This window comes from Cricetulus griseus, assembly GCF_003668045.3.
Source record: "Cricetulus griseus strain 17A/GY chromosome 1 unlocalized genomic scaffold, alternate assembly CriGri-PICRH-1.0 chr1_1, whole genome shotgun sequence".
Lineage (NCBI taxonomy): Eukaryota > Metazoa > Chordata > Mammalia > Rodentia > Cricetidae > Cricetulus > Cricetulus griseus.
The window spans coordinates 141,551,868-141,563,936 of record NW_023276807.1 but is presented as its reverse complement, the minus strand read 5'-3'; the positions used below and the strand labels follow the sequence as shown (position 1 = coordinate 141,563,936).

At 41.4% G+C, this 12,069-nt stretch overlaps 1 pseudogene; it reads right to left on the bottom strand.

Annotated features, from left to right (window-relative positions):
• Window positions 1–10,895: 10,895 nt before the first annotated feature.
• On the bottom strand, window positions 10,896–12,069 carry LOC100772818 (annotated as a pseudogene).

Below are 12,069 nucleotides of genomic sequence, written 5' to 3'. Positions count from 1 at the left end.
ATAGTGGGATTTCCACAGGAGGAATTGAAAGGTTAGAGGACCTGTCTTGATCCTGAACTGGGCTCTGAGTCTGAGCATTGTTTTGGGTAGGAGACAATGACTTGCTTCTAGGCCTCTTGGCTAATGAAGAGAACTGCTAGGTTCCTGGGCCTACTGCCCTGGGACCACCATGGGTGTCTTCTAGCCACTGTCTGCCTGTGATGATAGTATGCATCTGCTTAAACTACAGCTCATGGTAGATGCCTAGAACACACAACAGTGTGGTAGCCACATCTTGTTTCTATAATTTACACTAGATTGAAAACAAGAGCTATTGTTTTGTTTTCTGGAGCTGTCTTGGAGTCTGCCCTGAGTGTTGTAACTTGTCTGGATGCAGTCCTGCCTCTGACTGCTCTGGGCAAACCAGTTGCTGCCTGGCTTACTACATTACCATTCCTTCCTCATGTCTGAGTTCTCTGTCAGTCCATTGGATTTAGCTGATGAGCTCAGTGACTACAAATGAATTGAGCAAGACAATGGCCCTGATTCTCCAGGCACACACAGCAGCATTGTTTTCTACAGATGCTTGACCATTGGCAGGCATCCCCTCCAGACAGCACTGGTGTCTCAATAGACATCAATCAACAACTGTTGACAGGGAAGAATTTTATCAGTAAACTACAAAAAGAGTTTTTAAAAGTAAGTCTTGGTGGAGAGAGGGCTTTTAAGAGCTTATATTGCTTTTGCAGAGGACACAGGTTCAGTCCCATCTTCCACAATGGGAGTCACAACACCTCTAACTCCAGCTTCAAGGGGCTCTAATACCTATGGCCTCCAGGACACCTACACACACACACACACACACACACACACACACACACACACACACACTTAAAAATAACAATTTTTAAGTGAGTCAGAAGTAAAATGTAAATTTTAAATAATTCTGAATAGGGTTTTTTGGTTTTTTTTGAGACATGTTTTCTCTGTGTAGCCCTGGCTGTTCTGGAACTCACTATGTAGATGAGGCTGGGCTCAAAGTCATATAGATCTGCCTGCCTCTGTCTCTTGAATGCTGGGATGCTGGGGTTAAATGTGTGCGCTACCATGGCTCAGCCTGAATAAACACAGTTTTAAAGATTTATTATTATTGTGTGTACAGGCGTGTGTGTGTGTGTGTGTGTGTGTGTGTGTGTGTGTGTGTGTGCATGTGTATACACACTTGTGCATGCCACAGCACATGTGTGGAGGTCAGTTCACACTGTCCACCTTTACAGGGCTTCTGGGGATCTTCACTTGTGTCATTAGGCTTAGGGAGCAAGAACCTTTCCCTAATCAGTCTGCATAGGCCTCTGAATATGTTTTCAAGGTGCTATTTTTTGTTTGTTTGTTTGTTTTGCTCACGGATGTTCATATGCAGCAAAATAAAAATGTTATTTTGTTGTTATCATTCAAATGACAAATTGTCTCCCCTGCCTTTTTGGTGGTACTTGCTTGGCATCAAACCCAGGGCTCCTTTCACTCTGGGCTCTGTATCGCTGACTGATATTCTTATCCCACAGTACTGTGTTTTTATGTGACCCAGAAGTAGAGAATTTATACATTTTAAGATAAGACAATGGTTTATCGATTAGTGTTTCTCAAAACTTTATTCAGTGTTGGTAATGAGTTATTGCCACAAAAAGTATACTGTCTATCTCACTCAAACACTGTTTTTCTGTTTTCTGTTTTCTAATACTTCAGAGACAAAAATATGAATGAAAAATAGGCTTATTTCAGGAAAAGAGAAATGGCCAACAAAGTGAGGTGAATGGCTGCTGTTCTAGAGAGGGCTTCCCACCCAGGAGTTTCTCTTTTCTTTCTAGTATTTGTTCAAAACTAGATAAGTTAATGATGGTCCACACAATGTGGTTGACACTGGTCACCATGCCCTTTGTATTGGCTTGAGAATAACTTTGGCCCAGAAAGTACTCTAAGTGTATTTAGTCATCAACAAAAGACAAAATATTTTGGAATAATGCCTACTTTCAAATGTAAGGCCTGACTCAGATTGTTTGAAGAAATGAAAATGTAACCAGTTGTTACTGAAATCCAATTCAACTTTAGTCAGCATTTTTAGCAGAGTTCCTACACATGGCAGGCACTGGGGCTGCAAAGATGACTAATACTTTTTTTTTTTTTAAGGATCTAATTTAGGTTTACTGTGTGCAAGGCAAGTGCTTTGCCACTGAACTACATTCCAAGTACCTCTTTTGCGTTATTTATTTTGAGACACGGTCTTACTAAGTTGTACTGGCCTTGAATTTCCTCTGTAGCCAAGTGTCTTAGGATTTCTATTGCTGTGAAGAGAGATACACTTGTTAAAATATGAGAGTGGAAGGAGAGAATGGACTTCTGAAAATTGTCCTCTTATCTCCATATGCCCCACCCCAAATAAATGCAGATGTAATACAAAACAAAATAATACTTGTAGCTGACTACATCATAAGAGGAGAGGCTGTTCAGGGGTGGAGCATTTGACTGCAGTTCAAGTGAAGAGGCTTATTTTGAACTGGGTGTGGTGGCATGTTCCTTTAGGGGAATCTCTGTGAGTTTGAGGCCAGCCTGGTCTACATAGTGAGTTCTAGGCTAGCCAGGGCTACATAGGAAGACCTTGTCTTAAAAAGCAACAACAAAAAGAGGCTTATTTTGACATATATCTTTGGAGGTCCTTAGTAAAGGACACTGACACCAGCACACTGACTTATAACGTACTGAAAAGCAAGAAGCCCAACAGCTCTGTGCAGGAAGGCGGAGTATGTGAGGTGATCTCCAGGATTCCAGGAGGATTACGTTAATTATGTTCATTATCTTTAAGTGTGGCAATGCCTGACCTTCCACCTCTTAAGGAAGTCGTTCTCAACCTTCCTAATGCTGTTATCCTTTAATTCAGTTCCTCATGTTGTGGTGACCCCTAACCATAGAATTGTTTTGTTGTTGCTTCATACTGTAATTTTTCTACTGTTAGGAACCACAATGTAATATCTGATATGTGAACCCTGTGGGGGTTGTGACCCACAAGTTGAGAACCACTGTCATAAAGGTTCCACTACTATACACTACCAGGTAGGGGTCAAGATTCTGATAAATGACTCTTTGGGAGACACATTTAAACCACATTGCATGGATTTGGCATATGTGTGCATGAAAATGATCACTGCAGTAAAGCTAATTAATACATCTGTCACTTCATGTATATTAATTTTGACTGTGGATGACTGTCAACCAATATCCCAGAAATTATAAAAATTACTCAAATCAGCGGGGTCTTTTTCTATCCTGTTTTAAAAGACATATTTTAATATCTATTGTTGAGCAAAAGAAATCTTAAATATTAATCCTCAAAATGACATGTAGTTTAAAGTTTTAAGATAATTTTCAGTGAGCAATTAACACACCTTTAGCATTATTAGTAAAAGAACAGGAAGAAAAGAGGTCTCACGATAATAGTCAAAAGGAAGAAATAGATCAGAGGAAAGAAAATACAGGAAAAGATGGGAGAACAACCTGGAAGGGACGAATAAAAGTCAGTTTTCTGGAAAGGGAAGTTTTAACCCCTTCCTGGAAAAGAAAATATACAGTAAAATTTCCATGGTTGTATAATTGTAATTTAGTGTCACAAGGGTGTCAGCCAGCTAGCTCAGTCAGTAGAGCATGAGACTTGTGATGTCACATAGGAAAAATAAAAAAACAATAATTAATAAGTCACAAAAGGTCACTTACTGTTGGGTGGATAAGTGAGTGTGGAGACAAATGCCTGAATCCTAGTACTGTGGAGACAGAAGCAGGAGTTCAAGGACATGCTTAACTACTAAGTAATTTAAAGCCAGTGGGAGCTATATGAGTTTATTTTTCTTTTTTTGGTTTTTCGAGGCAGGGTTTCTCTGTGGCTTTGGAGGCTGTCCTGGAACTAGCTCTTGTAGCCCAGGCTGGTCTCCAACTCACAGAGATCCGCCTGCCTCTGCCTCCCGAGTGCTGGGATTAAAGGCGTGTACCACCACCGCCCGGCTATGAGTTTCTTTTTTAAAAAACTTTGATTGGAAAGTAAGATGTAAATCTCAATATAGATATTTCAAACTATGTTAATAAGATTCTTCCTATATTATTTTAATTATAATTCTTAAACAAATGAGTGATTTGAAATGATTATAGAATTATCCCTCATGACACAAACTAACCTGAGTGAATGAAATCCAAATCAGCTGTCCTGCTCAGGGCAGCCATCAAAACATAGTTTTGATCACCTTGCAGTGAGAATAGAAATTAATGTCTGCTCTTTAGCACTGGTGTTTATCAACAAGATATTCACTTGTGTTTATGATAGACCCAGGTTGACATAGGTCTATCAACTCATTTCAGTAATATGGGAAATAAAAAGTCTATAAATGAATCAATGTAGAAAAATGCAGATTGGCATCACACTGAGTTAATCCCAGGTTATCATCCAAAAATGTTTTGATTTAGGGTTCGTTTACCAAATAATGTCATTCCTAGAGCATCTTCAATCAGATAGAACAGGATAGAGCCATATTCTGATGTCACAAGGCGTAGATGGGTCCCAGTAGACCTGACTTAGCAAGAGTCATACTTTCATCCCAAATGATCAGCTGCTCTGAGGTACTTAACCAACTCATGTGACATGCCCTTGCAGCCCTGGCCCTTGTGTTGGCCAGGTGTCAAGGGTGTCAAGGGGGTTTCCAGTGGGATGAGTCACTGGCAGAGTGGGGTCTTTAGGCCATGTTGGGATCACAGGTAGGGTGAGCAGCATCCTCACCAGAGTTAGGGGTGCATTGAGAAAATGCATCTCTGAGAACTCTTTCACAGGCTAATCACCATGGTAACACACTGCTAAATAACATCCTAGACATTTCTCAGGTGACCAGGACATTGTTATCTAAGTGAAGCTATTATAGACAATGCGAGCTGCTTATTTGATAGTTGGAAAGTGATAAAACCCGGTTCACCATTCTTTCCTGGTCAGCCACTGAATTCTTTTTTTTTTTTTTTTAAACAAGTGCTTTTTTTTTTTTAAAAAAAGACTTATTTATTTATTATGTATATGGGGTTATGCCTGCAGGTCAGAAGAGGGACTGGATCTCATTAATAGATGGTTGTGAGCCACCATGTGGTTGCTGGGAATTGAACTCAGGATCTCTGGAAGAGCACCAGCACCTTAACTGGTGAGCCATCTGTCTAGCCCGGACACCTTGCCTTTCCATGAAGCTTTGTAGGTGCTTGGAAAAGGACCCATGATGGTGAGTTGTTTCTGGGAAAGAGGTAGTTAGTAATACTGTTTTCACTGCTTAGATGAGAGGATGCAATGAAGGAAAGAGACTCGGAGTTGAATGACTGCCATGGAACACTTATGTCTTCCTCTCTCTAGTATCCTATTCACCTAGACTAAAATCACCATTCATGGTAACTAACATGTATTGAGCGCTTACCATTCCTTATATGAATTAGCTCATTCAATCCTTGCAACAACTTCAGGTGAGTGCTATACAATCAGATCTAAGCACAGTTGAGGACAACAGGTGTTGAAACAACTGTTTTCCTGATATACTTTTTTAAATTTTAAAAATTTCATTGTTTTCATGGCAGGGTCTCTCTCCATATATATGTAACCCTGGCTCTGTCTCCCAAGTCCTGGCATCAAAGGCTTTTTCCACAACTGGCTTTAAAGTTTGTTTGTTTGTTTGTTTGTTTTTGTTTTTTCGAGGCAGGGTTTTTCTGTGTAACAGCCTTGGCTGTCCTGGAACTTGCTTTGTAGGCCAGGCTGGTCTGGAACTCACCGAGATCCTCCTGACTCTGCCTCCTGAGTGCTGGGATTAAGGTCATGCACCACTACCACCCTGCAATAGACTTTCAAGGTTTTTAAAAAATATTTTTTGAAACAAAACCTCATGTAGTCCAGGCTTGGCCTTGGCAAATAGCCAAGAATGATCTTGAGTGCCAGCTCCTTCCCTCTTCATGTACTAAGTGCTGGGTTTATAAACATTCACACTACACTTGGTACCATTGTCTTAAATAACATCCTGAGATGGTAACATAATTTTTAAGGTGGTATATTTTCAGTATATTGAGAAAAAATAGTTAACTTCCTCTTCTCATTAAATGCATATGTTTTCCCTCTCTTTCATTAAATTTTTTTAAAAAAATTATTATTATTATTATTTTAGGCTAGCCAAGTGAAGTAGTGAGAAGGGAGAAAGTATAGAACAGGAGTTCAATCTGTAACAGACTGTGAAGATTTATTTTAAGTGCATTGGTCTTTTGCCTGCATGTATATCTGTGAGAGAGTGACTGATCCCTTGAACCTGAAGTTACAGACAATTGTGAGCTGCTGTGTGGGTGCTGGGAATTGAACCCAGGTCCTCTATAAGAGCAGCCAATACTCTTAATTGCTGAACCATTTCTCTAGCCGCCCTAGAGAATGTTCATAGAAATGTTCCATAGAAACACTAGCAGTTTTGGATTTTAGTTGCACTTCAGCCCCACTCTGTGCACGTGTGTGTGTGTGTGTGTGTGTGTGTGTGTGTGTGTGTGTGTGTGTGTGTAGATCAGAGGAAAACTTTCGGGAGTTGATTCTTCATCAGGTGGGGGCCCATTGTATCAGGCTTGGCAGCTGAGCTGTCTCATTCACCCCCACTTCTTGAAGTCTCATTTAAGAATTGGGCTTGTTCTCACAGGCCTGCAATCCCATCACTTGGGAGGATGTCACAAGAGACCATCCTGGAGGCTGCCCATCATACTCCTTGAATCGAGGTGTGTTTGCTTGGGAGTGCAAACATGCTGAAGGTTAATGAACAGACAGGCTGAAGGAGTCAGATATAGACTCTCCAAAGAGGCAGACGCCTCAGTCAGCTCATTTGGAGGAAGTACAGTTGAACTACATGGGCATAGTTGGCTCAAAGAGTAAAGGTCTGGATGGGTATATCTTTATGTTGTTCAGCTCATACAGAAGTACACTAGTTTTGTATCTCAGAGATTGTAATAGGAAGTAACAGATGAACAAGTATTGGATGACCTTGAATTGAGACCCCTGTCTCCACCTTTGGAGCTCTGGTACTACCTGCTATGTTTATGAGTGCTGGGGTCAGACTGTAGCTTCATGTAATCTAGGCCAATGGAGTCTACCACTGGAGCTGCCACCCCAGTGCCCTTTTTGTTTTCTTTTTTGAAATGTGGACTCTTGCTCTGTGGCTCAGAATAGCCTCAAACTTGGGATCCTCCTGCCTCCACCTCTGGTGTAGCTACGTCCAGCTCTGATATATGGTTTGGAAGGACAGTGTGGAGCAGATGACTTCTGGCTCCATTCTGCTTTATGTGCCTAGGGTTCTAGGATTCATCTGAGAAATTATTTTGTGAACTTAAAAGATGATAGAGAAGAAAAATGAATACAACATGTATTTTTTTGTTAGTAGTGTTAGATTTAAATCAGATAATTTTTAATCATATGCCATTGAAGGAATCTGATGGGCTTTATTGGATTTATGATGAAAATATTTTGGAGACAGGGTTTGAATTAAATATGTATACATAGTGTGAGATGACCCAGAAAAATGAAAGCAAATGGTTTCATACATGTAGCCACATACTTTATGTTTTATCAATTTAATTTAAATGTCCTCGGGTATTATAAGAGATGTAAGCAACCCAAATATTTGCCTGGTGTTTCACTTGTTTGCTATTTTGCAACAGAGTCTTGCTATGCATCCCTGGCTGGCCTGGAACTTGCTGCCGTCCTCCTGTCCCCCTCTTCTAAATGCTGAAATTACACCTATGTACCACCATACCTGGCTTCTACTGGTGTTTAGACTTCCTGGTGCGGAAACATACTGTTTACATTAAATCTTGGTTCTAATCATACCACCGCCTCCACCACCTCCCCCACCACTGCCACCATCCTCACGTTCACCACCTCCACCTCCTCCACCGCCATCCCCACCTCCTCCACCACTACCATCACCACCTTCTCCAGTACCTCCATCCTTACCTCCACCACCACCACCTCCACCACCATCTCACCACTACCTCTACCAAAGGTGAGCTTTGAAGTTTAAGAAGCCCAAACCATTTCTCAGTTTCTCTTTCTGCCTCCCGCTTGGGGATCGGATGCAAGTTCTTGGCTACTGCCCACCTGCTGCCATGGATTCTTCACTGTGATGGCCATGGACTCTAACCCTCTGGGACTAGGAGCCCCAAATTAAACTCTTATAAGTTTCCGTGGTCATGATGTTTTGTCACACAGTAGAAAACTATCTCAGATGCATGGTATGTTCCTTATTTGTAGACAGCTGTCCTCTTTCTGTGTTCAAATGTAACGGAAGGACAGATCAGTTCTTTGGGGGCTGTGATCGAAGGGCACAAATTCCACCCAGAGGGCCATGTCCCCTTGACCAAATCATCTCCTGACAGCCTCACCTGCTAATGCTATCACATTTGAGTTGGGGTTTTAGTGTACAGGCTTCCTACTGCTACTATTTTGTTTTAGAGACAGTCTTGTTTTATAGCCCAGAATGGCTTGGAACTGTTGGTCCTCCTGCCTCAGCTTCCTAAATTTTGGGATTGCAGGTATGGACCACCATATCTGGACCTAGATATGTTTTGTAGGGACACAAACATGCAATCCTTGGGATGGTGACTTTTTTTTTAACGTAGAAAAGCAATTTACTCCATTGTAAGCACTTACACAGTTAGTCAAGGAGAGTAACAGGCCTGATGGTGAAATAAGTCAACCCAAATGTTTGCCAAAGACTACCCCCCCCAAAGAAACTCCTATCAAGGATTAATATAATTTAAAAATTGAAATAAAATTGATGCTGGGTGATGGTGATTCACACCTCTAATCCCAGCACTCGGGAGATAGAGGCAGAGATCTCTGTGAGTTCAAGGCCAGCTTGGTCTACAGAGCAAGTTCCAGTTCAGCCAGGGCTGTTACATCGAGAAACCCTGTCTCAGAAAAAAATACACCAACAGGAAAAATATATGGAGAAGGAAGAACATGCAGTGTTAATGAAGAAACCAAGAGGAGACTGGTATACCTAGGAAAGTGTGCATCCTGGAAAGTCAAGTGAAGGACCTTAAAGTACGAATCTATCTGACTCAAATCTCCCCTAGTTCATGACTAAAAATGACAACTGGAAATATTTATCATGACTTAGAAGCCTGCCTCACTTGGCTCTATTCCTTACATACTACAGCCTTTACTTCAAGGCCTAAAAACTTGGGGATATAGCTTTAGATGAAAAAGAAACACAACATGTCTACATTTCTGAAGCTACTTTAGACCTGGTTTGTCACTAGAAAATTCCTCAAGAAAACTTAAATATAAGTCTGTGGCTTTGTTTAATGAAGTCCACTCCCCCTCCCCGTAAGAGTTAGATAACAGGGGCTGGAGAGATAGCTCAGTGGTTAAAGGCACTAGCCACTCTTCCAGAGGACCAAGGTTCAGTTCTAAGAGGTTCATAACTGTTTAACTTTAGTCTTCGGGGGATCTGATGTCTTCTTTGGTCTCTGAGGGCAGTGTATACATGTGGTACATAGAAACACATTCAGGTAAACATTCATATATAAAAACAAAATCTAAAAACAATTTTAGAAAAGATTAGAAAACACCCAGTATAGTAGGAAATTACCAATACGGAGTCAGGTAGAAATATAAGGGTATTTAATAGGGAAAAGCCTTACTTACAGAGCGAACCAGCCAGCCGGTGGTAGTCTGTACAGCAAGAAGCAAAGAGAAACCGAAACCGAAAACGCAGTCCCCCTACTCACTCTGACCACGCCCTCACAAGCCCTCAGGTACTCCTGTAGCCAGCCCCTAAGAAGGCGTGGCTACAGCTTCCCCTACAATTCCCCTTTTAGTCTAAAAGAGGATTAAAACTTAACAGTATAAGGTAAAATATAAGATAACTATCTATTTTACACTATCCTAAGTGACAACAATGGGGAAAGGGGGCGTAGCATTTTCCAAGTTACTTCCTGCTGAAATGGGACAATGATAGTCATGTGGGGTCCTGTAGAAAGAAAATGTTAGTATCCAGTCCATGTTAGATGGGATTCACTTGATTGAAGATCTCGCTTGAAATCCTCAACTTGATTGAAGTCAGTACCCGAACCTCTGGCCGGAGTGTCAGCTGAAATGGAGCAAGTTGGATCCAGTGCAGTCGAGGAGCTGTGGCCCATTTTCTTTCCAGGGTGTCCAGGGATTGCTGTCAGGCAGGTCTTCATTGGCTGTGTGGGACTCAAACATGAACAGTTAGCAGAGAAATGTTTGCTTGTGTATGTACACATGCTGAGGAATGCAACCATGAGAGCATAACAATTATGAAAGGGTGTACACCTTGAGAGAAAGATCCAAGAAAAGACAAAGACAGTCCCCAAATTCTTCTTTTATTCTGTATTACATCAATTGGCTTCTTGATACAACACAGAAACACTAAAGCTTAGTTAAATAATGTGCTTGGATTTTAGAGGAGGAAAGCCAAATCCACCTCTAAATCCAGCATTGGTTTAATTGAATAGGGACTAGGAAATAAAGAGAAATAGAGTTTTTTTTTTTTTTTTTTTTGAGAAATATAAGGGTATTTAATAGGGAAAAGCCTTACTTACAGAGCGAACCAGCCAGCCGGTGGTAGTCTGTACAGCAAGAAGCAAAGAGAAACCGAAACCGAAAACGCAGTCCCCCTACTCACTCTGACCACGCCCTCACAAGCCCCTAAGAAGGCGTGGCTACAGCTTCCCCTACAACCCGGTTTGGGTTAATAATTTTTGGAGGCACCAGTATTAAAGGGAAAGCTGAACAAAGTCTGAGTCTGGAAACCAGTGTTAAACTGATCTCAAGGTTCTGAGGAGAAGGGGGGGAGGGTCTAAAAATCACAAATACAGGTATGACTAGGGTTTGGATCCATGCTTCCTTCAGAACATCATCATAAATGTTCCCTGCCATATGCCTCACCTGCACAATTTATTACTTCTTGTACAGAACAAATCAACCAAGGTACACTAGGATTCCAGGAGAATTCAGAGACCTTGGCAATGTGACCATCACAAATAATCAACAACTCTGGTGGGCCATCTTCTGCATCTTCTGGGTTGTTCTTCTCCAGTTTTACTGAAATCACAGGCACCCATCTATGATCAGTCCCACCAGAAGCCAAGATAATCTCATTGTCATGTGACCTCTGAACTTGGGATATTTCATCCTTCTGTGATTCAAAGGCATGCAAGTTGAGGTTCAGATTACTCAGATCCCACAAGGCAGCAGTCTTGTCAGCTGATCCCATGGCAAGAATAAGCTCACTGTAAGGATTGGAAAACAGGCACTTCAGTAGTGTGAACAGCTTCTATGTGGCTTGGTTTAGAAGTATTGTTTGAATGGCTGTCATGAATCTTAAGTTTCCAGTCATCCACGACTGCCCCAAACAGATACCAAACAACTACAATTTTATGTTCTGTCAAGATCGTCTTTGCATCCGTCACTTTTCCTTCCCTTGGAGCTGTGCTGCTGTCTGATAGGCAGATGCTAACAACATCTGAAGAACTAAGTGACTGCTGAGATTTGCCTTCCTTCTGAGGTTGCACTCTCCAGAAGTGTCTGGTTTAGATGCTTTGTGTAGTCAAAATCAAGAACATCACTGGATGCAGATCTTGTAGCAATGAAGCAAGTGTTCTAGGGAATATTAGAAGCCCTATTTGCTTCTTCATGGTTGATCTTGATTTCAATTTGTTTCCTCATCGGCAAAATCATACTTTCATATTCTCCTTCCTTACTATTGTGGTGTGATGCATCAAACTGAGCATCATCACTAGGCAGCTGGACACTGGCAATCTCAAGAAGGATTTGTTCTTCCCAGATATGTGTCTCCAGGTCAAGTCAGTGAATGCCGAAATCATTCCCTTCACATCTGTTACGTCTGGAAGCCACTGGGCAGTTAACCAGAACTACTCCAGATCATGGGTCACCACAAAATCATAATGAAAAGGGTGTTCTTTTTCCATATTTCATACTCCTCATTAATCATCAAAGGCTGCTTCCTAATCAGCCAT